Source organism: Antechinus flavipes, chromosome 5, assembly GCF_016432865.1.
Source record: "Antechinus flavipes isolate AdamAnt ecotype Samford, QLD, Australia chromosome 5, AdamAnt_v2, whole genome shotgun sequence".
Lineage (NCBI taxonomy): Eukaryota > Metazoa > Chordata > Mammalia > Dasyuromorphia > Dasyuridae > Antechinus > Antechinus flavipes.
Genome location: NC_067402.1, coordinates 269,669,199 through 269,692,692, shown reverse-complemented (window position 1 = coordinate 269,692,692; position 23,494 = coordinate 269,669,199). Strand labels below are relative to the sequence as shown.

Below are 23,494 nucleotides of genomic sequence, written 5' to 3'. Positions count from 1 at the left end.
AGATAGTTTAAGAGAATCTTGGATAATATGAATTGATGCAGAATAAAGTGAGCAGAACCAGAAAAATAATTTATACAAGGCATCAACAGTGTAAAGAAAAACAAGTTTGAAAGAATGAAGAAATCTTATCAAAGTAACATACAATTAGAAGACCTACCGTGAAACATGTTACCAGTCTGATGAAAGAGAAGAATGGGACACAAGGGGCTTAGAGATTTATTTTTGATTATTGCCACTGTATTAATTTTGTCTGTGTTTAGTGATTACAAGGGTTTCTTCCCACCCCCACCCCATCTCCTCTATCTTTAATTTGGTTTTTAACTGGAAAGACATCAGGAGAAAAGGAATTGCCAATAGAAATGCTCCCTCAAAAATGATCTATTGTTAACACTTTTCCAAATTTACAGGAGAAGGGAAGGAAGTTTAAAAGAAGGCAGAGCCAAGTAGGATAGTTTTGAAAGTAATATGTAGAATTTATTATATGCCTTTTTTGGTTTTTATTTATGACTTAAAATTTTGAATTCCAAAGTCTCTCCTCTCCAGTACCTCTCCCATCCATTGACAAGACAAGAAATATGCTATACATGTAAAATCATGCAAAACATATTTTCATGTTAGCCACATTGCTGGGGGTTGGGAGAAAAGATACGAAAAATAAAGAAACTTTTAAAAGTGTGTTTCAAACTGTCCATCAGTTCTCTTCCTGGAGGTGAGTAGCATTTTTCATGAGTCTTTTGGAAATATTTTGGATAACTATCTTGAGCAGATTCTTTCCATAACTATATATCATGTTTTCCTGGTTCTTTCATTTCACTTTGTATCAATTTATTTAAGTCCTCTCATCATTTTTCTGAAACCATTCTCCTATTCTATACATTTTTAAAAAAAAACTAGTGAATTTTTTTTAACCAATTTCAAACAGAATCCTTTTTGTATTTTGACATGTATATGGAAATGCTCTTTTTGCTGTTTAAATACAGGATGAAAACAATCTTTTAAAGGAATATTAACTGTTATTATTGTTATTAGTTCAAGATAATGATCAAGTGCTCGTCTAAGACTTTTCTTCCCCAGGTTAAAAATCTTGAGTCTTCATATGGTATTGTCTCCATTGCCATCTTGATCATCTTTCCAAATGCCAGGCTATTCTGTTACATGAATATAGGTGCTCAATACGCCAGCTGTGGTCCAGTCAGAGTAAAGGATAGCAAAATCTGGGGAAGAGGAAGCCATACCTCTTTTTCTGTTTGATTTTCTCTATCAGGTAATTTAATAATTTTTTTCTAAAATTATTTCAGATTTTGGTTCTTATTTTCATGAATAACAATGCACACACATGTCCTAGCTGTGTGACCCTGGACAAGTCACTTGCAAAAAAATTAAAAAATAAAAACAATGTATACCTAATATATATATATAGATATATATACACACACACACGCACACACATACATACACATACATATATGTGTATATATATATATGCACATAGATAGATATATGTATTTGGTTGGTTGTTGTCCTTTGTTCTTGAAGAGATCAAAATGATATCACTATATTGGGATCAAGGTACTGCTGATCAGACCAATATGAGCTTGGAAGGCTCTGCCACAGGTTAGGCACAAATGATGCACGTGAACATCTGGAGTGAAGATGTCTTTAATTTGCTCATTTTACATTTCTTTTGAGCTACTGCAATTCTGCTTCACTCAGAGAACACAGAGCCTTCTTTGAGGTAGTCCTGTGCCAGTGTCTCTCATCTTCCAATCAACTCCAAAGTTCTTCAGAGAGACCTTAACTATGTCCTTATATTGTCTCTTCTGAGAATCTGTCTTGAGTGAGTTTTTTGTAAAATAGTCTTTTAGGCAAATATATTTTTGGCATTCAGATATGTATATATATACATATTTAGTGAAAAGAACTAAGTTGGGGTGACTTAAGTGGCTGAAAACTGTAGTATGTGAATATAATAAATTATTACTGTGCCACAAAAAGAAAATATTTATATATGCCTGTATACATAAATGTATATGTGATATATACACATATATATACATATACACACATATATACCGTACTTATGATTTCAATGATATAGGAAATTACCAGTGAAGAAACTCCTTTTACCAATTCAGATCAGTACGTGTGCAGCAATTTCTCTTCCTAATACATTGCCTAGAACTGTACCATAAGAAAAGAGATTATTTATATGTCTGCATACATATGTGTTTATATGTGAATACACACAGCCATACCTCCACATATATTCCATATTTGTTATTTCTCTGGTATAGGAAAATAATAATGAAGAAGTTCCTTTTATCAATTCAGATCAATACTCATTAAGCAATTTCTCATCCTAATGCATTGCCTAAGAGAAGGCTTTGTAAACTTTTTCCACTTGCAACTCCTTTTGCCTAAGAAATATTTATGCAACCGTGTCTCAAATCTGAGCAGGGAGGTTTCTGGCTACTTTTGTGCATGCACAGTGCAGAGTGCATATGTTATGTGTTCAGAACCAAAGCTGCAGTAAAATTGCACAATGCAACACAGGCAAGCAGTGCGAGACACATCTTGGATTCATTACGTGTTTCATTTTGAATTAATTTTTGATCACTGCATTCAGAAACTTGTTACAATTGCCAATTTTTTGGTGATCCTCACATTCTGTTACATGACTCGATAGAGTTGCCATCAAGATTAAAGAGCTTTGACCAAGGACCCTGGAGAGTTAATAGCTAGTGCTTATAGAGAATTTTAGGATTTGTTGCAAGTTCAACATTCCTGCCTTAGATCATAGACTTAGAAACCCTCTAGTCTCCATCTTTATTTTACAGATGAGGAAACTGAGGCTCAGGGAAACTTTAATAACCTTAAATTGGGCATATACCCTGCATATATACAGACACACAATTATGTTATATTTAACATGCTAAGTTCCCAAGACTAATAAAAATCAAGGTCTGAGATGGAAAGGCTGGTTGCTAACTAACTTTCATGGAAAAGATCAGAAGAAGTTTCATGTAAAAGACAACTTCTGACATGGGATAAATATACAAAGGCAGCAGGTAGAAGAGTTGGGATTGGGACTCAAATCCCTAGACTCCAAATCCAAGGCTCTTTTCCATATAGGAACCTACTTCTCTTAGTTGCTTAGTCCCTAAACTCTTCAGTCCCCTGGGAAAAACTCAGCTTTACAAGGTGGTTTGGGTTAAATTAGTGAGGGCCAGGAACCCATCTTGATCTTGCCTCTGTCTCCACTTTTAGCTACATTTTCCATAGGCTACACCCCCAATCTACATCCAAAGAGAGCTTTGTTTTCCCCCCTGCTCCCCTAGCCCACCCACCCACATACATCCCCTCTCTCACATTCTCTTCCTACATCTTCCCACTACATACTCCCTTACCGCATACACAGTACTGAACTCACAAAGATGATTGGGGGCACAAGAATGCGCACACAGGATTTAGCAGGTTGGGGCAGCAGCAGAAGTGAGCTCACCCATCACCACCTAGCTTAGCTGAGGATTCCCTTCTTCCTCTCCCCTCGGCTCCCTAGCAAGGTTTTCCTTCTTCAAATACTCAGGTTCTATTTGTAGCTCTTCAGAGAGAACACTACTTTTGGAATCAAGGCCTGGGATTCAAATGATCCTCTACTTCCTCTTCTGCAAAATGAAAGGATTGAACTTGATGGTGTCTGGAAGGTACTCTTCCAATTCCACAAGCATGCCTTGTTTTACTGCAGTTCACTTTATTGCACTTTGCAGATACTACCTTTTTTTTTTTTTAAACAAATTGAAGATCTGCAGCAATCCTATGTCAAACAAATCTGTCTGTGCCATTTTCCCAACAGCATGTGCTGTGTCACATTTGGTAATTACCACAATTTTTCAAATGTCTTCATTGTTATTATAGGTCATGTGATCTATGATCAATGATTTTTAATATTACTATTATAATTTGGGGCTCCATGAACCATTCCCTATAAGACAGCAAACATATTCACTAAATGTTGAGTGTATTCTGATTGTATTCTGACTATTCCATAGACCAATCCTTCCATGTCTTTCTCCCTCTCCCCCAGCCTCTCTATTACCCAAGGAACAATATTGAAATTAGACTAATTAATAATCTCTAAGTGTTTAAGTAAATGGAAGACTCAATAGATAGGGCAAACTTTGTCTTATTTTAAGAAATTACCATAGCCTCCCCAGCCTTTAGCAAGCACAATCCTGAGCAGTAAGCAACCCTAAACAGAGAGTCAAAATCCACCGCCATCTACTTCAGTGAGTCACATTATGACTCACTGAAGGCCCAAGTGATGGTTAACATTTTTTAGAACTAAAGTATTTTTAATTAAGATATGTATATTGTTTTTTAAGGCATAATACTATTGCACATTTAATAGTCAACAGCATAGTATAATTATAACTTTTATATGCACCAAGAAACCAAAAAATTCATGTGACTCTCTTTACTGCGATATTCTCTTTATTGCAGTGGTCTGGAACCGGACCCACAATATCTCTAAGGTATGCTGGGATATATTTCATCTAGTGATCCAAAGGAGGGGACTGGATTTTTATGACTCCTTCCAGCTCCCAAATTTTAACCCTATGATCCCAGGTACCTAAGGATAGATATAAGACCAAAATCAGTTCTTCCCCACAGCTACGTGGTTCACTAGATAGAGCATGGGCCTGGAGTCAAAAAAATCTAAATTCAAATCCAGCCTCAGACACTTAACTAGCTGTGTGATTCTAAGTTACTTAACCTGTGTTTGTTTCACTTTCCTCCCCTGTAAAATGAGATTTAATAATATTACTACTTCCCCGAGTCATTGTGAGAATCAAATATGATAATAATAAAACACTTAGTAGATGCTATAGAAATGCTCTTCTTTTCCCTTCCCTTTCTGCAAAAATCAGTTAAATGAATTCAGTTAAAGAAAACTGTGATGCATCAAAGTTAATTACCAACTTTTTTGTATTCTCTAGGATTTTATATCTGGGTCTAGAAAAGACCATTTAGGTCATCTAATCTAACTTCCATTTTATAGATGAAAAAACTGTGCCCCAGAGAAAATAAGCAACTGATGAAAGATAGTGACTGAGGCAAGTTATTTATTGTTCTTGTATCACCTGGTTAAAGTAACCCCAGACATCCATCATTTGAGCCAAATCTTTTAATTTTCAGGAAATCCCTCATATTTCTATATAACTCTGAGGTTTAAAGAATCCTTTGCTTCCCATATCCCTGTGTGGTAGGTTATATATATATTTTTAATCTCACAAAATGTTTTATAAAAACTTCTTCAGAAACAATAATTTCAGGTAGACAACAGTAAGGAAGATGATGATCAGTAGCAGCAGGCTAAGGCAACACGAACACTCAATCAGACAAGTCAGTGCCTTGGATTCTCAAAAAGGCCTCTCCAGAACACACTGCATATTCACAGGTTCTGTTCAGAGCTATTGTGTTGATAGTAGGACAAAATTTTGAACAAGAAATTCATTATATTGTGGAGTTGTAGGACCATCTCAAGGAATGTTGAAATGGTGGACCCCAAAAAGCCAGAGCATAATGGTTTAGATATTTACTAATAACCCTGAAAACATCTTCATGAAAACAAATGAAATGTTCATGAAAATATTGGCCACAGATACCAGACTCTGACCTACAGTAACAGCTAGCACCATAAAACTGGCAAGCATATGAAACATATATATGAAATATATATGTCATCAGGTGAATATCATGATGAAGAAGGCCCCCACCTCCGGTTTCAATCCTAACATAAAATACATTATACGAGTGAATCTGATGCTTGGCAACATTCTCATAGGTAGTAAATCAGACAACACCTTTGGAAAAAAATATAAAGAAACTCTATAGTATCCCCTAACATCGTTGTGTATAAATAGCTTTTTTCCTCATAACCAAAAGCTTGACTGCAGAGATACTGCTGAAAATAGTGTTTGTTGGTCAAAGAAAAGAGTTCCCTGATTCTGTTTTGAATTCCAGTGGGATCACCTTTTTAGTCCAAAGAAAATGGCACCTACAAAAATCCAAAGAAAATTGTGATAATGACCTGAGCTATGGAAGCCTGAGGGCTGCACAGTATATTTTTATTAATTTTATTAATATCTTTGACAATTTATTGATTTTGGAATTAATTATGGTCTTCTATATTTGTTAATTGTCTATAACCCTTTTATAGGAAATGTGATACAATTATTTTCCACTTTCTGTTCTTTACCTTCTCATTATGCCCTCTCCCCTCACATCTCTGTGTGTAGTTTGTGCAGAAGCTTTTCACTTTTGTGTATTCAAATTTATTTTATCTTTTAAATTTTTTACTTATTTATTTAAAACAAATCACAGCAAATTTTTTAATAACCTTTTGGACACCCATCTGATGACAAAAGGAGGTAATATAAATTATTTCTGGAGGGCAGTAGTCTTCTTTTGAAAGCTCACAGATAATATATCTAGTTCAGCTTTAGTTTCCTTTATGTAGGGGAATTAATATAAATCTCTGCTAATTTATCACTAACGGGCTTTTCATGCTGATCAGGGTCTGCAGTTTTCTTAGCTTTACCAGTTCTTTTCTCTCTGTTTACCAGCACAGCAGAGGACTCTCCATTAATGAGAGCCAGGAAGAAATCTATTGGATTATTATTGTTATTGTTTGTCATTCATTCTCAAAGAGGACCATAACATCAGGGAGGTGATGCTACGACATCCAAATGAGTTGGATTTAAATGAGGGAGGGCTGTGCAAAGTCACCAATCTCACTCTTTCCTCCGAAGCCATCTGGATCCTGTGGCAAGATATAGATAAGGATTACTGGAAATGGACCTGGACATTATGGGAGACCTTGACCTTTCCACAATAGCAGCCTAAATAACCCATTTATGAGGGAATGAAAAAAAAAATTGACTGTATTAGCAGAAACAAAATATATCAAGGCAGGACCATAGTAAATCAATCTTCCAAGAGCCAATGAAGTCAGACTGTCAACCAACTTGAAGATGGAATATTGAGGCTGATGTCTAGAGAAGATGATTTTTTCCCCTGCTTAGATAGCATCTTCCAGAGTAAAAGAACAGCGTTTTCTACGCTAAAATCTAAGCCAATCACAGGGTCATCCAAAACCAAGACAGATCAGAAATAAGCTCCATTCCAATACTGGTCCTTTTCCTCTCTTTTCCAGATACACCATGAGAAAACAGAGTTCCTATCTTGGAATCAGCTGATATCTCTGAATTTAACTCCTTGATAATCCTATTAATTGAATCCTTCTTTTCAAGGTTCTTCATGCTTGTAGGACATTAAAGTGCTGCTAGGGACTGTACATTTTCTCTTACTGTGAGACTGCCCATTACAACATTATCTTGTACAATACAGCCTGTGTTATGTTCGAAGTTGACATGTAAAGGAGCTCCGTTTGTTAAAACGTGTCCAGATATTTCAGAGGGATGGGGGGGAGATGGGAGGTGTCTTTCCTAGCATCTAAGACATCTAACAAGGAAGACTTGCTACCACCTGTGGATACCCAAATGGTGTTAAGGTCTGGCTTCCTGATCCCATTGACATTCAGAAGTATTTCTTTCTTAATGATCTTCCAACAACCTATGGCTTCAGTCTTCACTTTTACTTGATAGCAGATGTTATGAAAACTCAGCACAGTAGCCTCTGATTGCCTCTTTGTTCCTGTAAGAGTCCCTGAGATCTGCTCAACGGGGCCATTGGTGTTTCTTTGTAACACTGGGGCTATGACTTGAATCTCAACTGCCGACATTTGCAGTCATTGTCTCTCTCTCTCAATCCCCCACTGAGGCATCTCAATGCAATAAGAAGAGTGCAGAATGACTGGGATCAAGAGGCCTTCCCTGAGATCTGAGCTTGCACAAATCACCTTAACCCTTCCTTTTCATTATCCAGTTACCTTGGAAAGAGAAGCTGGAGAAGGAGGAGGAAGAACAGGAGTGGCGGAGAAAGGAAAGGAGGAAAAGGAGAAGGAGGACCTGGGTTATGTGATCCTTCATGAGAGTTAGTGTAGAATAGAAAGAAAAACACTGGATTTTGAGACTGTATTTACTAGATATGCTACTTACTTCCATTTTCTGAGGGGGATAGACTCAATAACCTTCCTCCCCCCCCCCCAACCCATCTGCTTTACTCCTCCCTGGCCCTCCTCTTCTAAAATCTGTGATCCTTATTGTGCCCATCTTATAGATGAGAAGATGAGATTCAAGGAAATTTTAGTAATGTGACATGCCCAGAGTCACCCAGCTGTTAAGAGCTCTGATTCTATCCCAGTTTTCTGGACTCCAAGTCTAGCTTATTTCTGGGATGCACTTTCAGGACTCAGCATATTCTGGACAGAGCTGGGACTCCCGTCCCTCATCTCCTATTTCTCAATCCAAGGGATTTTTGCAACCCAGTAAGGGGTATCGTGACTTATATTTACTTACTTCTGAACCTGAGCTGTTTAATATAATGAGACACTGGTGGCTTCCCTAGAATTCTCCTCCTGTCCTCCTTAATAATAACTGAAATGAATATCATTTTTGAGTGATTACAAAACCCTACATATTATCTCATTTGTATATGATAAATGGTGGTAGTAGATAGTCCTGGCTCTGGATTCAAATCATGACACTTACTGGCTGCATATGAGCAAGTCCCTTCATCTTTCTGGCTTTCAGTTTACTCAACTGTCAATTGATGTGTGTGTGTGTGTGTGTGTATGTGATCCCTTCTAACTTTAATATGTGATTTAGTGAAATCTCAGTTTTCTTATCCATTAAAATTGGGGAAATAGTGTTTGTATTTCAAATAATAGCATGGCATAGGGTATAGCTGGGTTCAAATCCTTCCTCAGATACACATAGGCTATGACCTTGAACAAATAAATCATTAACTTCTCAATGCTCCCAATCATCTCCCCAAGACTAAATTCTGGAGGAATCATAGATTTTCATTGGTAGATGGACTTTTCACCACCAAGAGTACCCTACCATAATGAAATCACAAGTCTGGACCAAAATAAAAGTAAAAGCAACAACCCCCCACAGAGTAAATGTGAAGAAAATGCTTGGTTAAACTTCAATATAAATTAAATTATCTATATATATAAAATAATAATTTACATGTGAGTTTATGAAAGAATCATTATTTAATGTCTTAATAGAATATTTCCCCATTAAAATAAAAGTCATTATAAAAAGTGGCCCCAGTTTCCTGTTCCCCCCACTTCCCCCCATGTTGCTCCCTTGGAAGGCTGGCTATCTCTCATCTCTCATCCCAGTTCTGGTTTCTACTTCCCTTCCAATGCTAAACATTCTATGACTCTATAAATTTCATGACCTCATTACAATATGGCCCACAAGGCAGTTTTTCCAAAGAGCAGCTCCATATCATAAGACAATAGAAAGAACAATGAATTTAGACTCAAAAGGATGCAAATTCAGATGTCAACACTCATACTTACAAGAAGAGGAAGATCTTAACCTTTTTTTAAATCATGGACCCCTTTGGTAGGCTGATGGAGCTTGTGGGTCCCTTCTAGGAATAATATTTTTAAATGCATGAAAAATAAAATATGGAGAGTTATAATTTTTCAATCATATTGGGAGTTTCCAATTATATTGAATAGTTTCCAATTATACTGAAATTATTATCCTTTTTTTTGTTAATTCTTAAAATGTTTACTTTCAGTTCTAAATTCTTTTCATTATTCCACCTATTGAGAAGACAAGAAATATGGTACACAGGGAGTCATGCAAAACACCAAACTTTTTTCAGAGTTTATGGACCCCAGGTTAAGAACCTATGAATTAGAGAAACTATGAAGTTCCTCCCCTTTTAAATATATTATTCTTTGTTGAGAGATGCTTTGAGCATTATTGGAATAAGCATGCTTCTACCACAATTACTGCCTTAAAGACTACAATTCTCTTATGGATGTTGATGTTCTAGATATGAGAAAATCTGGAGTCACATCTTGAGTGGATTCTTACAAAAAAGAATCAATTCTTTTGAATTGTAAGATATTCAAGGGACCAAATCAGACAATTCTAATTTATTTCCTAATGGTCTTTCTAATTGGGGATAGTTTAACATTTTCTGTGTCAATTTATTCTCTTCTTCTTGAAAACTCCTTAAGTTTCTTTACTCCACCTACCTGCTCTTATCTGACTTGCATGAATAGAGGAAGCTTCTCCCTTGGAGAATTCCTTTTATCAATGAAATCACAAATCCACTCCCAATCTCCCAATGATAAAAAACAACTCAATTCTTTTCTCTTCCTCTCTTAGCTTTGGGCTACCTTTCTCTTTATCATAATTTTCTTTTGCTTTTACATTTCACTTATAGAAAGAATGTCAATAGAGATATGGTTCACTTCTTTCAATAGCAGGTTAACTTGCTCATCCCTGAACCAAGGTCACACATAATAAACCCCAAGAGTTAAATTCATATTTGCTCATGGTTCAAAAACCAGGCAACTCTCAGCACTTTCTGAAACCTTTTCTACCATTCTATACTATTTATGAAGAAACAAAAGAGGCTACTGTGATTTATTAACTCAATTCAAATCAATTCAATTTATTAAGTACTTATTTTGTGCCAGGAACTACATACAAAAGCTGAGGAACAAAGAAAAAACAAAAATAATTCCTATCCCTTTTTATATTCTAAAAGATGGCTATGGACAATAATGTATTTTTTTAATCCTTAACAAAAAACAAATAAAAGATTATTTCCATCTACATTATAAAATAGAAGGTTATTGTATAATAATAGATTCATCTAACATGACATAACGAATGCAATGTAAACTAAGAAATCCATCATATAACTGGCAAAGCTATGCTGCTTCTATGCGATTCCTTACAATATTCCTTATATTTTCTCCTTGATTTTTGAATCCTATCATTACCTTTCCTTTTCTTCTTTCTATTCTTCTTTGGAAAGACTAAGAAAGTGGAGAAAAGAAAAGGGAAATCTTCGAAACAGTTGTGTATAGTCAAGCAAAACGAAATCCCTGCACTGGCCATGTCCAAAAATGTCATCACCGCTCTCAGGCAGTGGGGAGTCTGATTCATCATAGATCTTCTGGAGATGTTCTTAAGTCTTTCAAAGTAATTTTCTTTTACCTTGTAGATGTCATTGAATAAAACGTTCTTCTGGTTTTCCTCACTTCACAAAACCAGTTGCAACTCAGGCATAAACATTTCTTCAAACCTATGAAAATGTCATCAATAAGCTCTCAAGCATTGCTTACATACCAGGATACAAAGAAAGGCAAAAACAAAGTCCTTGTCCTCAAGGATTTAAGGAGTAAAGCAACTTGTAAATAACTAGGAATATACAAGATATCCAGAGCACAGGAGAAGTCACCCCAGAGGGAAGGCAGTAATAATAGGTAAGTGGGTAGAGGAACTGAGAAAGACCTGTGACAGAAGGTACAATTTGACCTGAATTTTGAAGGAAATCAAGGAAACAAGAAGGCTATGTTGAAGTGGAAGAGAAATCCCAAATATGGGGGACAGCCAATGGAAGATGGGATGTCATGTGAAAGAAATAAAAAGGCTGTTGTTACCAAATGGTAGTCAGTGGAAGACACTAGAGTAAGAAGATCAGAAAGGTAGAAAGGGGACAAGTTGTGATAGGCTTTAAAGGCCAAACAGGGTTTTTGGTTTGGTTCTAGAGGTAATAGGGAGCCTTTGCCAGCTGAGAGGAGGATGGACTAGAATGGGAGAGACAAACCAAGCGGACCTGCCAGGAGGCTGTTGTAATAGTCCAAGTAGGTGATGAGGACGATCTGAACTGGAGGAATGATAATGTGGTCAGAGGAGAGAATGGGATGTCGCAAAGGTAGAAATTACAGGATTTGGCTCCAGATTGAATATAAATAGGATAGACAAAAAGGTCGTTAAGTACCTATTATGTACCAGACAGTTAGATGGCACAGTGGATAAAGTGCTGGGCCTGAAGTTGGGAAGGCTCATCTTCCTGTGTTCAAATCTGGCTCCAGATATTTCCTAGCTGTGGGACCTTGAGTAAGCCATTTAACTCTGTTTGCCTCAGTTAAATGGCAAACTACTAGTATCTCTGACAAAATAAAACAAAACAAATGGGCTCATGAAGAGTCAGACACAGTTGATAAAGATGTGTCAATCACTATATAAACGCTGGGAATATATAGAAATGCAAAAAGAATGGTAATCTTCCCCTCCCCCCAAAAAAAAAATCTTTATATTTTAAGGAGGGACAACCACAGAGAGAACTTGAAAAGGGTTAGCAAGAGAAGGAAACCAGAAAGGTGGGAAAGTACATCGAGTCAGAAACTGAGAAAGATGAAAAGGGAACACAGGAAAATTTCTGAGATGAAGATAGAGAGCAATTCTCAGACAAAAAAAATTATATCCCTTTCTAGTGAGAAGTTATTGGTGCCACAACTGTCAAGGCAACTAAGTGATATAGTGAATAGAATACAGGGCTTGGAATCTGAAACCTCTGCATCTGAATCTAGTCTCAGAAACTTATAAGCTGTGTGATTCTTGGAAAATCTATTTGACTCAGTTTACCTATATGTAAAACCAGGATAACAATAGCACTTATCTCCCAGTGTTTGTGAGGATCAAATGAGATAATTATAAAGTGTTCAGCATAATGCCTGGAACATAGTAGGAGCTATTCATGATATCATTTTATATAATTTTGTGTATTATTATTATTATTATTTTAATATCAGAACAACATCTTCTATTTTTCATACTTTGGTCATGAGTTAGCTAAAGTGAGTAAGAGTGAGGAGTTGAGCATGACACTGGGTTACTGGGGGGAAAGAAGAGCTCTTAACAGTAATGAGGAAATTAGGAAGAGAGGCAGATTTATAGGGAAAGATAAGGATTTCAATTTTGGACATAGTTTAAAATGCCTACAAAACATTCAATTGAAGATATCTAATAAACATTGGAAGGTTTATAGATTGGAGGTCAGGAGAAGAGGCTGGAAAAATAGATGTGAGAATCATCTGCATAGATATTATAATGAATGAGATCTTTAATCAAGAGAATACAGAAGGAGAAGAAGAGGGATCAGGATGGAGCCTTGGGAGAGAACCAGGAGACAGAAGTGTCATGAAAACTTAGAGGAGAGAGAGATCGGGATAACCTAGTGATGAGACTGCACAGAAGTTAAGAAATTAGAAGAGTGAGAAAAGGTTATTAAATTTCATAATTAAGAGATCATTGGTAGCTTTGGAGGGAGCAGTTTCAGCTGAATGATAAACTGAGAAGCCAGATTGAGGAGAGTTTAGGAAAGAGTAAGAGGAAAGGAAGTGGACATCAATTGTAGACAAGAATAGTTACAAAAGTGAGGGGAGAACAAGATGAAAACCAGCAGGGATGGTTGAATCAAGAGAGGAATTTTTTTTTTTTTAACTTTTTATTGACAGAACCCATGCCAGGGTAATTTTTTACAGCATTATCCCTTGCACTCACTTCTGTTCCGATTTTTCCCCTCGCTCCCTCCACCCCCTTCCCTAGATGGCAAGCAGTCTCAAGAGAGGAATTTTAAAGGATGGGGGACAATGTCTGTAGTCAGCAGACAAGAAGAAATTGAAGATTAATGAAGTGGGGGTACCAGAGGGGACAATCCATTGGAGAAGACAGGATAGAATTGGAACACTTTTCACATAGAGGAGTCTGCCTTGTCAAGGAGAAGAACAACCCCTTCCTGTGACAAAGGAGTGAAGGAAATGGTGGGGGGAGACATTTGAGTGATATAAGATGAAGAGGAATGGCTTCAACTTTTTTCAGTGAAGTATGAGGCAAGGTTTTCGGCTGAGAGGATTGGGGGAAGGTAGAGCTATGGGAAGTTCAAGGAGTGATAAAAATATTTAGAAGAAACATTTGTGTTGATAGGGGAATGAATCAATTAGGGAGCACTAGAAGGCTTTCCTTACAAAAGTAAGTGTTCAATTGAGATTATGTAGCATAAATATAGAGAGAACCCAATAAACATGGTTTTGCGGTTTTTCCAGATCCATTAAAAATCATGTGAATAATAGCAAAAGCAATGGATAGTGGAAGCAATCCAAATTCGAGACTTGGCAAGGAAAGGAATTCAAAGGAAGAAAATAATGTAGTATTGAAATGGTTCACCAAGGAGTCAAGATCAAGAAGAGAAGAGAGTAGGGGGATGATCTAGTAAATTACTAAGGGTTGAAAGGATGGCCTGGCCCAATGAGGAAGACAGAGGAATATGAATTGTAAGGCAGAGGAAAAGACAGAAGTAGAGAAATCTGGGGAAGAATTTGCTAAATCCACTCAGACTAAATCCATATCCAACTTGATAGTAAGTGATTTCAGTGCCACTTTGGGTTCAAAGTAAAAACTATGTTGGAAATATAATTCAGTATTGTCCTGTAAGAAACGATCAGCAGGATGATTTCAGAGAGGCCTGGAGAGACTTACATGAACTGATGCTAAGCAGGATGAGCAGACCCAGGAGATCATTGCACACGACAACAAGAATTATACATTCATTACTGATATTTACTGATTATACAATGATCAGTTTTGATGGATGTGGCTCTCTTCAACAATGAGATGATTCAGACCAATTCCAATGATCTTGTAATGAAGAGACATGTACACCCAGAAAGAAGACTGTAGGAATTAAGTGTGGTTCACAACATAGCATTTTCACTCTTTTGATTCCTGTTTCCTTGCATTTTATTTTCTTTCTCATTTTTTCTGGTTTGATTTGATTTTTCTTATGCAGCAAGATAATTGTATAAATATGTATGCATATATTGGATTTAACATATATTTCCTTTTTTTAATTTTTTAATAGCTTTTTATTTACAAGTTCTATGCATGGGTAATTTTTCAGCATTGACAATTGCCAAACCTTTTGTTCCAATTTTTCCTCTCCTTCCCCCCACCCCCTCCCCTAGATGGCAGGATGACCAATATATGGATTTAACATATATTTCTATCATGTTTAACATATATTGATCTAGTTGCCATCTAGGGCAGGGGGGAGGGGAAATGGGGGGAAAATTGGAATACAAGGTTTTGCAAGGATTAATATAGAATAATTATCCATGCATATGTTTTGAAAAACAAAAAGCTTTAATGAAAAATTAAAATTTTAAAAAGAAAAAAGAAATTTAAAAAAGAAATATAATTGAGAATTGAGAAATGAAAGAAGGCTCTCTCTTTGTTAGTACACACACTAAAATTGGAACACTATAGAAAAGATTAGCATGATCACTGCCCAAGGACAACAGTCAAATTTATGAAGTATTTCATAGTTTTTAAAAAGAGAGAGAGAAATGAAAGCCGCCAAAACTTATCAACCATTCAGAAGCATTATACATGCTTTTGAATCTTTACCTAAGCTATTTCCTATCAGTATTTTTTGTTTTCTTGCTTTAGGAGGCAATCTGGGTTAAGTGACTTACCACTCAGCTAGTAAGTGTCTTGAGTCTACATATGAACACAGGTCCTTCTGACTCCAGGGCTGTTTGGTCCATTGTAGCACCTACCTGTCCCAATTTATGTCTTCCTGCTATTGGGGATACTGAGAACTGAGACAGGTTTTCCTGGTTTCCTTAAAAATTCAGTTCATACATTGTGGGTGCAATTGTGAAATGATCCAACCATTCTGGAGAACAATTTGGAACTATGCCCAAAAGGCTATAAAACTGAGCATATCTTTTGATCCAGCAATGGGATACTGGGTCTGTATCCCAAGGAAATTATAGAAGAGGGGAAAAGACCCACATATGCAAAAATACTTGTAATGGCTTTTTTGTGGAGGCAAGGAATTGGAAAATGAATAGATATCCATCAATTGGGAAATGGCTGATTAATTTATGGTATAGGAAAGTAATCGAATATTATTGTTCTATTAAAAAATGATGAACAAGCTGATTTTAGAAAGGCTTAGAATGATTTACACAAACTGATGCTGAGTGAAACAAGTCTAACCAGGAATACATTGTACTAGTAGAGATACTCATAGTTTGCCATTTAACTTAGGCAAACAAGCAAGACTATGCAATTTCAACTATGAAAGACTTGATTCTTCTCAACAGTTCAGTGCACCATCTAGATCTAAAGAGACAACTATGAGAAATGCATATAAATCAACACATGCTATGTTCACTTTTTTCCTTTCACTTCTGTTTTTTTTTTTTCTCTTACAGTTTTTCCCTTTGGTTCTGATTTTTCTCTCCCAACATGATTTATAAAGAAATGTGTATTTTTAAAAAAATTGATGTACATGTAAAATCAGAAAAAAACAACAAAATATATATGTATATAAAGAAAAAAGAACTGTCCCACTTATATGGAGTCTTAGTTTTTCTGAGTTCTGAGTTCTGAACCTCCTGTTCATTGGCAAATTTGCATTTTGTGCAAAAAGATCAGAGAAAAAAGGGAAAAAAAGACTTCTATGTACAAAAATATGTATAGCAGCTATTTTTGTGGTGTTAAAGAATTGGAAATTGAAGGGATACCGGCAAATTGGGGAATGGCTGGACAAGCTATGGTATATGATTATTATGGAATACTATTGTGCTATAAGAAATGATGAGTAGATTGCTTGCAGAAAAATCTAGGAAGACCTATATGAACTGATGCAAAGTGAAGTTAGTAGAACTAAGAGAACATTGTACACAATAAGAGTAATAATGTAATAGTGATACACTGTAAAAGACTTAGCTAAGTAAACACTACAGTGATTCAAGAAAATTTTAAAGAACTCATGACAAAAAATACTATCCGCCTTCAGAGAGAGAATCGATTAGCTCTGCAAATAGATTAAAGCATACTTCTTTCAATTTATTATTATTTTTTTTTTACAACATGGCTAATATAGAAATAGTTGGTATAACTTCACATGTATACTTGATATCATATTGCTTGCCTTCTAAATGGCTGGGGGAGGGGCAGGAAGGAGGGAAAGAAATTGAGCCACAAAAATAAAATACAAAAAACATTTTCTCTCCCCTTCTGATATCTAGGTTAATTGCTTATGCAATGAGATATCTTACATTTTCTTCAATTTTTTTAGTCTTTTGCTTGTTCTAAGATTGTGTCTTGAGTGTCCCTGTCATTATGATAATTTTTTAATCACAGATTTTTTACTTTTTGGCATTCTTCCAACTTACTTCCTGACTTCAGATTTCAGATTAAGGCCAAGCTCTGAGTATTTCTCAAGGGAATTTCTGCGTTGGTTCTACTTCAGCTTTCTTGGGAGTGTAGAGTATTCTATTACTCAAGGATCTCAGGGACTTCTTGGGATGCTACAAACTTTCATGTTCCTAAAATAAAAAGGAAAAGTCTAATTTCTGCCCTATGAATCTGACTTCCACAAGTTCTTGACCAACATTTGGGTCTGAGCAACACTTCTGTGTACTTTTCCTGGTTGGATTGCCAGTAGACTATTATTGGACTTAATTACTATCTATCAGCCAATTGGGAATTTCTGCTGGTTCAGAGTGATAGAACTGTAGGATCCTTTAATCTGGGACTCCCCCCTGGTTATTCCTTTAAGCTGCAGACTGGAAGAGAGGCCAGAACTGAGACCCTTCCTCACCATCTCCTCCCTCCCCAACATATATATGCTCCCAAAGTCAAAGCCACACTGATACCGCTTCCTTGGAAATTTTTCCTTGCTCAATATACATCGGAGGGCTTAGGTTCACTCTTCTCCCTAGGAATACCACGCAGGTTCAGGTTCTCTCTTCATTCACCTTTATATCTGTGGCCCAAAATTGGGTAGGGAACAACTAACTACCATTTTGCATTTATTCCTGCAACCTGCATATGTTTAGATCCCATGAGGTTGGATTTGTGACATCTTCTTGTCCTAGTACATGGTCTCTCCCTACTCTGGAATGCTCAGAACAGTCATTTCTGGCTAAACTTCATCATTCATGTTCACAGATCTTTCTCTCTTCTCCCTATGTTGACCTGGGCTGGGGAAAATGACTCATGGTAACATTTTCTCAAATTTTCTCAATCAAATCTGGGATATTTGAAGGAATCTGGAGTATCAGTTGTGCTTCTTCATGTTATTCCTCTATTTTGGCTCTCTAAATAAGTGCTTCTTGAGTGTCGTTATAGAATTTACATTATTTTTAAAAGATTAAGAAGATATATATATATGTATATATGTATATATATATATATATAAAATCAAATAGAAAAATGTATACAAGATGACTTCTGGAAAGGGAGGCACAGTTCTAATGCAAAGAACAATTTGTTAAAAATGAAATGGAGAAAAAACATTTTAAATTTTTATGAAAGAATGAACTGGAGGTTGCTGAGGGCAAAATGGTAGAACAGAAGGAAGTAGGATAGATAGCAGATAAAACGGGATTGATAGATAAGCTTCTTCCAAGGAAGGATTGTTTCTTTGCATCCTCAAGGCAACGGTATATAGCAGGCCTTAATAAATGCTTACTGATTGATGGATAAAAAAGAGGGATTGGCTAATAGGTTCCAGCGAAGAGACATTTTTCTACTTAGTCAGAATCACAAGCACCTTTCATAGGAGTAAGGGTAATTTTGATTTGTTTATTAATTTTTGACCAGAAGGTTAAAAAGGTAGGGATGAATGGAAGCTAGTTGTAGAAGTGACTTGCTCTGAGTCATATGGTTTGTCATTTTCTGAAGAGTTAAACTAACTCCAATTCCAGAGGTCTATCCACTATATTGTCTAACAAGAGCCAAACATCTAGGCCAGCTTCATTTTACAGGAGAGAAAAATGAGAGACATAGGGACTGAGGTCACATACTAGAATGTGTTTAAGTTGGGATTTGAATTCAAGTTTTCCAAATGCCAAATACTATTGATTACATTCTGCCTCTCAAGAAGGTACTGATCCATAATGGAACAGTCAATCAATAAGCATTTATTAATCACCTTCTATGTGCCAGGTGTATTGGAATACAACATAAGTAGTTTGTAACAGAAGAGAGCAAAAATGTAAAAGCCATGACCTAAAAACCCACACAAATCCACTCAGGAATCTATATTTGTCTGCTATGAGCAAGGTTAGGGCTTAATCATTTTTGTGGGGCCTCTAATTCCCCAAAGTGGTAGCAACTGGAAGAACTCTCTTTCTCTAAACACTTAGTCGTGGCCATTTCCTACTGAGAGTCATTACTGACCTCAGCTTTGCTTAGGAGGGCTCACAAAGTGGCAGAATTTTAGAGCTGGAAAGGACCCTAGAAATCACAGAATTTTAGAGCTGATGAGAACATTAGAGATTGGTCCTGATGGAATGATTTGGCCAAATTTACACAGGTTATGAGTAGCTGGGGGCCAAACTGAGGTCTTTTAGTGCATAAGCCAGTTCTTGTTACATTTCTCATATCACACAGAGAACTTGAGTTCCAATCCCACCTCTGATGCTTACTACCTATGTGATACAGGCAAGTGGTTTAGCCTCTTTGTGCCTCAGTTTCCTCCTGTTAATGAACTAAATTGATGATATCTGAGCTCCCACCCATCTTTAACTTGCTCCAAATCTCTGGGCCTGAGTTTCCTTATCTATAAAATAAAAGGGTTGGACTAAACAGTCCCTGAAACCCCTTCCAGCTTTATGATCCCATTTTTTAATTAAAGCTTTTTATTTTCAAAACATGCATGGTTAATTTTTCAACATTAACCCTTGCAAAACTTTGTGTTCCAATTTTTCCTCCCCTTCCTCCACCCCCTCTCCTAGATGGCAAGTAATCCAATATATGCTAAAAAATAGTAGAAATATATGTTAAATCCAATATATGCATATATATTTATACAATTATCTCACCACACAAGAAAAATCAAATCAAACAGGAAAAAAATGAGAAGGAAAATAAAATGCAAGCAAACAACAACAAAAAGAGTAAAAATACTATGTTGTAATCCACCCTCACTTCCCACAGCTCTCTTCATCACAAGATCATTGGAACTGGTCTGAATCATTTCATTGTTGAAGAGAGCCACATTCCCCAGAAGTTATGATCCTATTTGTTACATTAATGTTATAGGATTTCAGGTCTTCTTCATTACACCACGCTGCCTCTCAAGGGAATCCTTAATCCACAACTGAACAATCAATAAGCGTTTACTAATCACCTATGATGGGCTTGGACTCAGTACTTCATTTGCTAAAATGAAGTTGAACTAGGTGATCTCTGAGCTTCCATTCGGCTCTAAGTCTAATGAGGTCCCTTGTAGCTCTAGAATGATAACCCACCATCCAACAGCAGCATTCTCTGGTAATGGTTCTCATTCCAAACCAGTTCCCCATCAGCTTCTGGCAGCACATGTCCAGTCAAAGCTGAGGATGTGAAACAAAATCTTTAGCCTACTTCCCAAAAGGTGCACTTGGGTCATTTTTGCTTTTGATAAATGCTGGCTCAATGAGATCCACCCTGTCTCCCCTGAACCCAAGGAAAACATATGTCTCCCCCAAGAGTGACAAATGGAAAAGACAGACCAGACCCTTCCCCGGGGAGCCAGGATCTAGTCTCTAGAAAGAGATTGTTTTTGTCTGAAATGCCTTCGAAAACATATCCTCTGAATTTACTAATCAGGGAGGCAATGTGAGCCCACACAGTGGGAGTTACAGAGGTGAACAGAGTCTTAGATTAAAATCGACCAGCCCCAAGAGCCATGAAAGAGGTCTGGGCAGAAAAAGGAAATGGACTCCACTGTTGGTAAATGTTTTTGGATGCTGTTTACGTTTGAACTTTTCTCTGTTTTCCTGTCACAGCTTCCGTATCCTCTTCCTGTGTCCTTACAAAGGTTTGTACAATGCAGGCCCAGAATCCCCAGCCAGCCCCACCTCGCTCCTTCCTGCAGGGATATCCTTTCCATAGAGAAGAGCGGAGAATGGAGTGCTCATGTGAGAATGTGATTATGTTCCTTATCTCAGTCATTTGGTGATTTGCGGCTTGGCCACAATGAACCAGGCCGCCAGGCTCACAATTGGAGGTGGCCAGAGTCACTCCTTTGGCACATGCTGTTTTCTCAGCTGAAGAGGGCAAACGTCTGTGGGGAAGGCGCTGATTGTTTTTCTGGATCTTATCGAGGGTTCACGTCGAAGGCCAGAAAGAGAAGGGTGGACTCCATTTTTTTTTTCCTCCTCATTGTTTCCAACTGAAAGAACAGGAAATAGGAGTCCTCTACCTGTCCCACTCTGGAGCAAAATGGATTAGATTCCATTTTTCAAGTATGTTCCCATCACAATCTGAAGTTTGGGACTTTTTCTCCATCTCCCTTCACCCCTGAATCACACATACAATATTGGGCACTGGTACAAGCTCTCTCAGATTTGGAAATGAATAATAAAGTCAATATTACATGAGGAAAGTAGCATGGCATAATACTGCTACAAGTGGCCTGTGGACCACAAGGGTCCTGAGCGTGGCCTAAAGGAGATTAAAATGAAACTGAGAAATACTTAACAAAATAAATAAAAATGTAATAAAACAGATCATCTTAATATATGCTTTTCTGAGTCATTCTAAATCACAGACTTTTCTAGGTCACTGAGGCCTTGGTATGTAGTTTAATGGACCCTATTTCTACTTGAGTTTGACATCACCGACATAGTGGATGAAGGAAGGATGAAGGATGAAAAAGAGGAGAAACAGGGACAGAGAGATAGAGAGAGAAAAGCACATTTATTAAATCCCAGGCAGTATTGTTCAACATGTTAACCACTAAGGAGAGAGACAGACAGACAGACAGACAGATAGATAGACAAAGATGATAAATAAATAGATGATAGAGAGCGATTGATGGTAGACACGATAAAGAGATAGATGACAGGAAGATTGATAGATGATAGAGCACTTATTAAATATTCTCTATGTGCTAAGAATTGGGGGCACAAATGAAAAGAAATAGTCCATGCCCTCAAGAGGCTTACATACTAATGGAGGAAGACAGCACATGTAGGAGTGTTAGAAAGGGAATGAGGCAAAAGTACTGGGGCAGAGACATAGGGAGGAGACTAAAGGTGGTCTCATCCAACAGAGCCAGAGGAGCCAGAAATGGAGTCCAACCATCTCAGTAGAAACCCAGACTCTACCCCTGGCTCTCTCAGCTCCACTAGATTTCCTCATTTCTTACTAAAGAAGGGAAAGGGACCTGTTTGTGCCAAAATGTTTGTAGCAGCCCTGTTTGTAGTGGCTAGAAACTGGAAAATGAATGGATGCCCATCAATTGGAGAATGGCTGGGGAAATTATGGCATATGAATGTTATGGAATATTATTGTTCTGTAAGAAATGACCAGCAGGATGAATACAGAGAGGCCTGGTGAGACTTACATGAACTGATGCTAAGTGAAATGAGCAGAACCAGGAGATCATTATACACTTCGACAAGGATATTGTATGAGGACATATTTTGATGGAAGGGGATTTCTTTGACAAAGAGACCTGAGTTTCAATTGATAAATGACGGACAAAAGCAGCTACACCCAAAGAACGAACACTGGGAAACGAATGTGAACTATCTGCATTTTTGTTTTTCTTCCCGGGTTATTTATACCTTCTGAATCCAATTCTCCCTATGCAACAAGAGAACTGTTCGGTTCTGCAAACATATATTGTATCTAGGATATACTGCAACATATCCAACATATAAAGGACTGCTTGCCATCTAGGGGAGGGGGTGGAGGGAGGGAGGAAAAAAAAATCGGAACAGAAACGAGTGTCAATATAAAGTAATTATTAAATAAAAATTAAAAAAAAAGATTTCTTCATTTCTAAAATTATGGGGATAGACTTGATGGCAAACTCTAGGAAGCTAATGGACAAAGTGGATAGAGTCCTGGGACTCAGTATGTCCTGAGTTCAACTTTGACCTTAAGCTCTTAGTATCTCAGTTTCCTCATGTGTAAAATGAGGATAATGATAGCACTTATCTCCCAGGTTGCTGTGAGGATAAAGTGAGATAATATATGTAAAACACTTTGGAACCCACAAAGGGTTATATAAGTGTTATTATCATTATCTTGGTTATTACTATTATTAGTCTCACCCCAAATTTAATTCTATCTTCTCTGATAATTATGAATTCATAGATATAGAGCTGGAAGAGATCTTAGAGGCCATCTGGTTTAATTTCCTCCTTTTACAAAGCAAAAGATGTTTCATATATGTGTGTGTGTGTATGTATAATATATATTGTTATAAATATATTACACATATATATACTATGTGTGTATGTAGAAAGACATTTATATCCATATCTCTATATATGTGGCCTTGAGTGCCACACCAAGGAATTTGAACTTCATTTTTAATAATGATTCTTACAGTCCATATGTATAAAGTACTTTTCATTTTATAATGAACTCTATGTATGTATGAATATATGGACACACATGTATTATTTGTGAACACATATGTGACCATATTATGAACATATATGAGTTCATTATAAAACAAAAGG

The 23,494-nt window shown here is 36.9% G+C and overlaps 1 non-coding gene and 1 pseudogene across 1 annotated transcript; one reads left to right on the top strand and one right to left on the bottom strand.

Annotated features, from left to right (window-relative positions):
- Positions 1-6,698, bottom strand: part of LOC127538760 (broad substrate specificity ATP-binding cassette transporter ABCG2-like) — a 63,118-nt pseudogene extending 56,420 nt beyond the window's left edge.
- An 8,536-nt stretch (positions 6,699-15,234) lies between these two features.
- Positions 15,235-15,341, top strand: LOC127539561 (U6 spliceosomal RNA). Its single transcript, XR_007947988.1, has one exon. It is a non-coding gene; the product is annotated as a U6 spliceosomal RNA (small nuclear RNA).
- Positions 15,342-23,494: the final 8,153 nt, after the last annotated feature.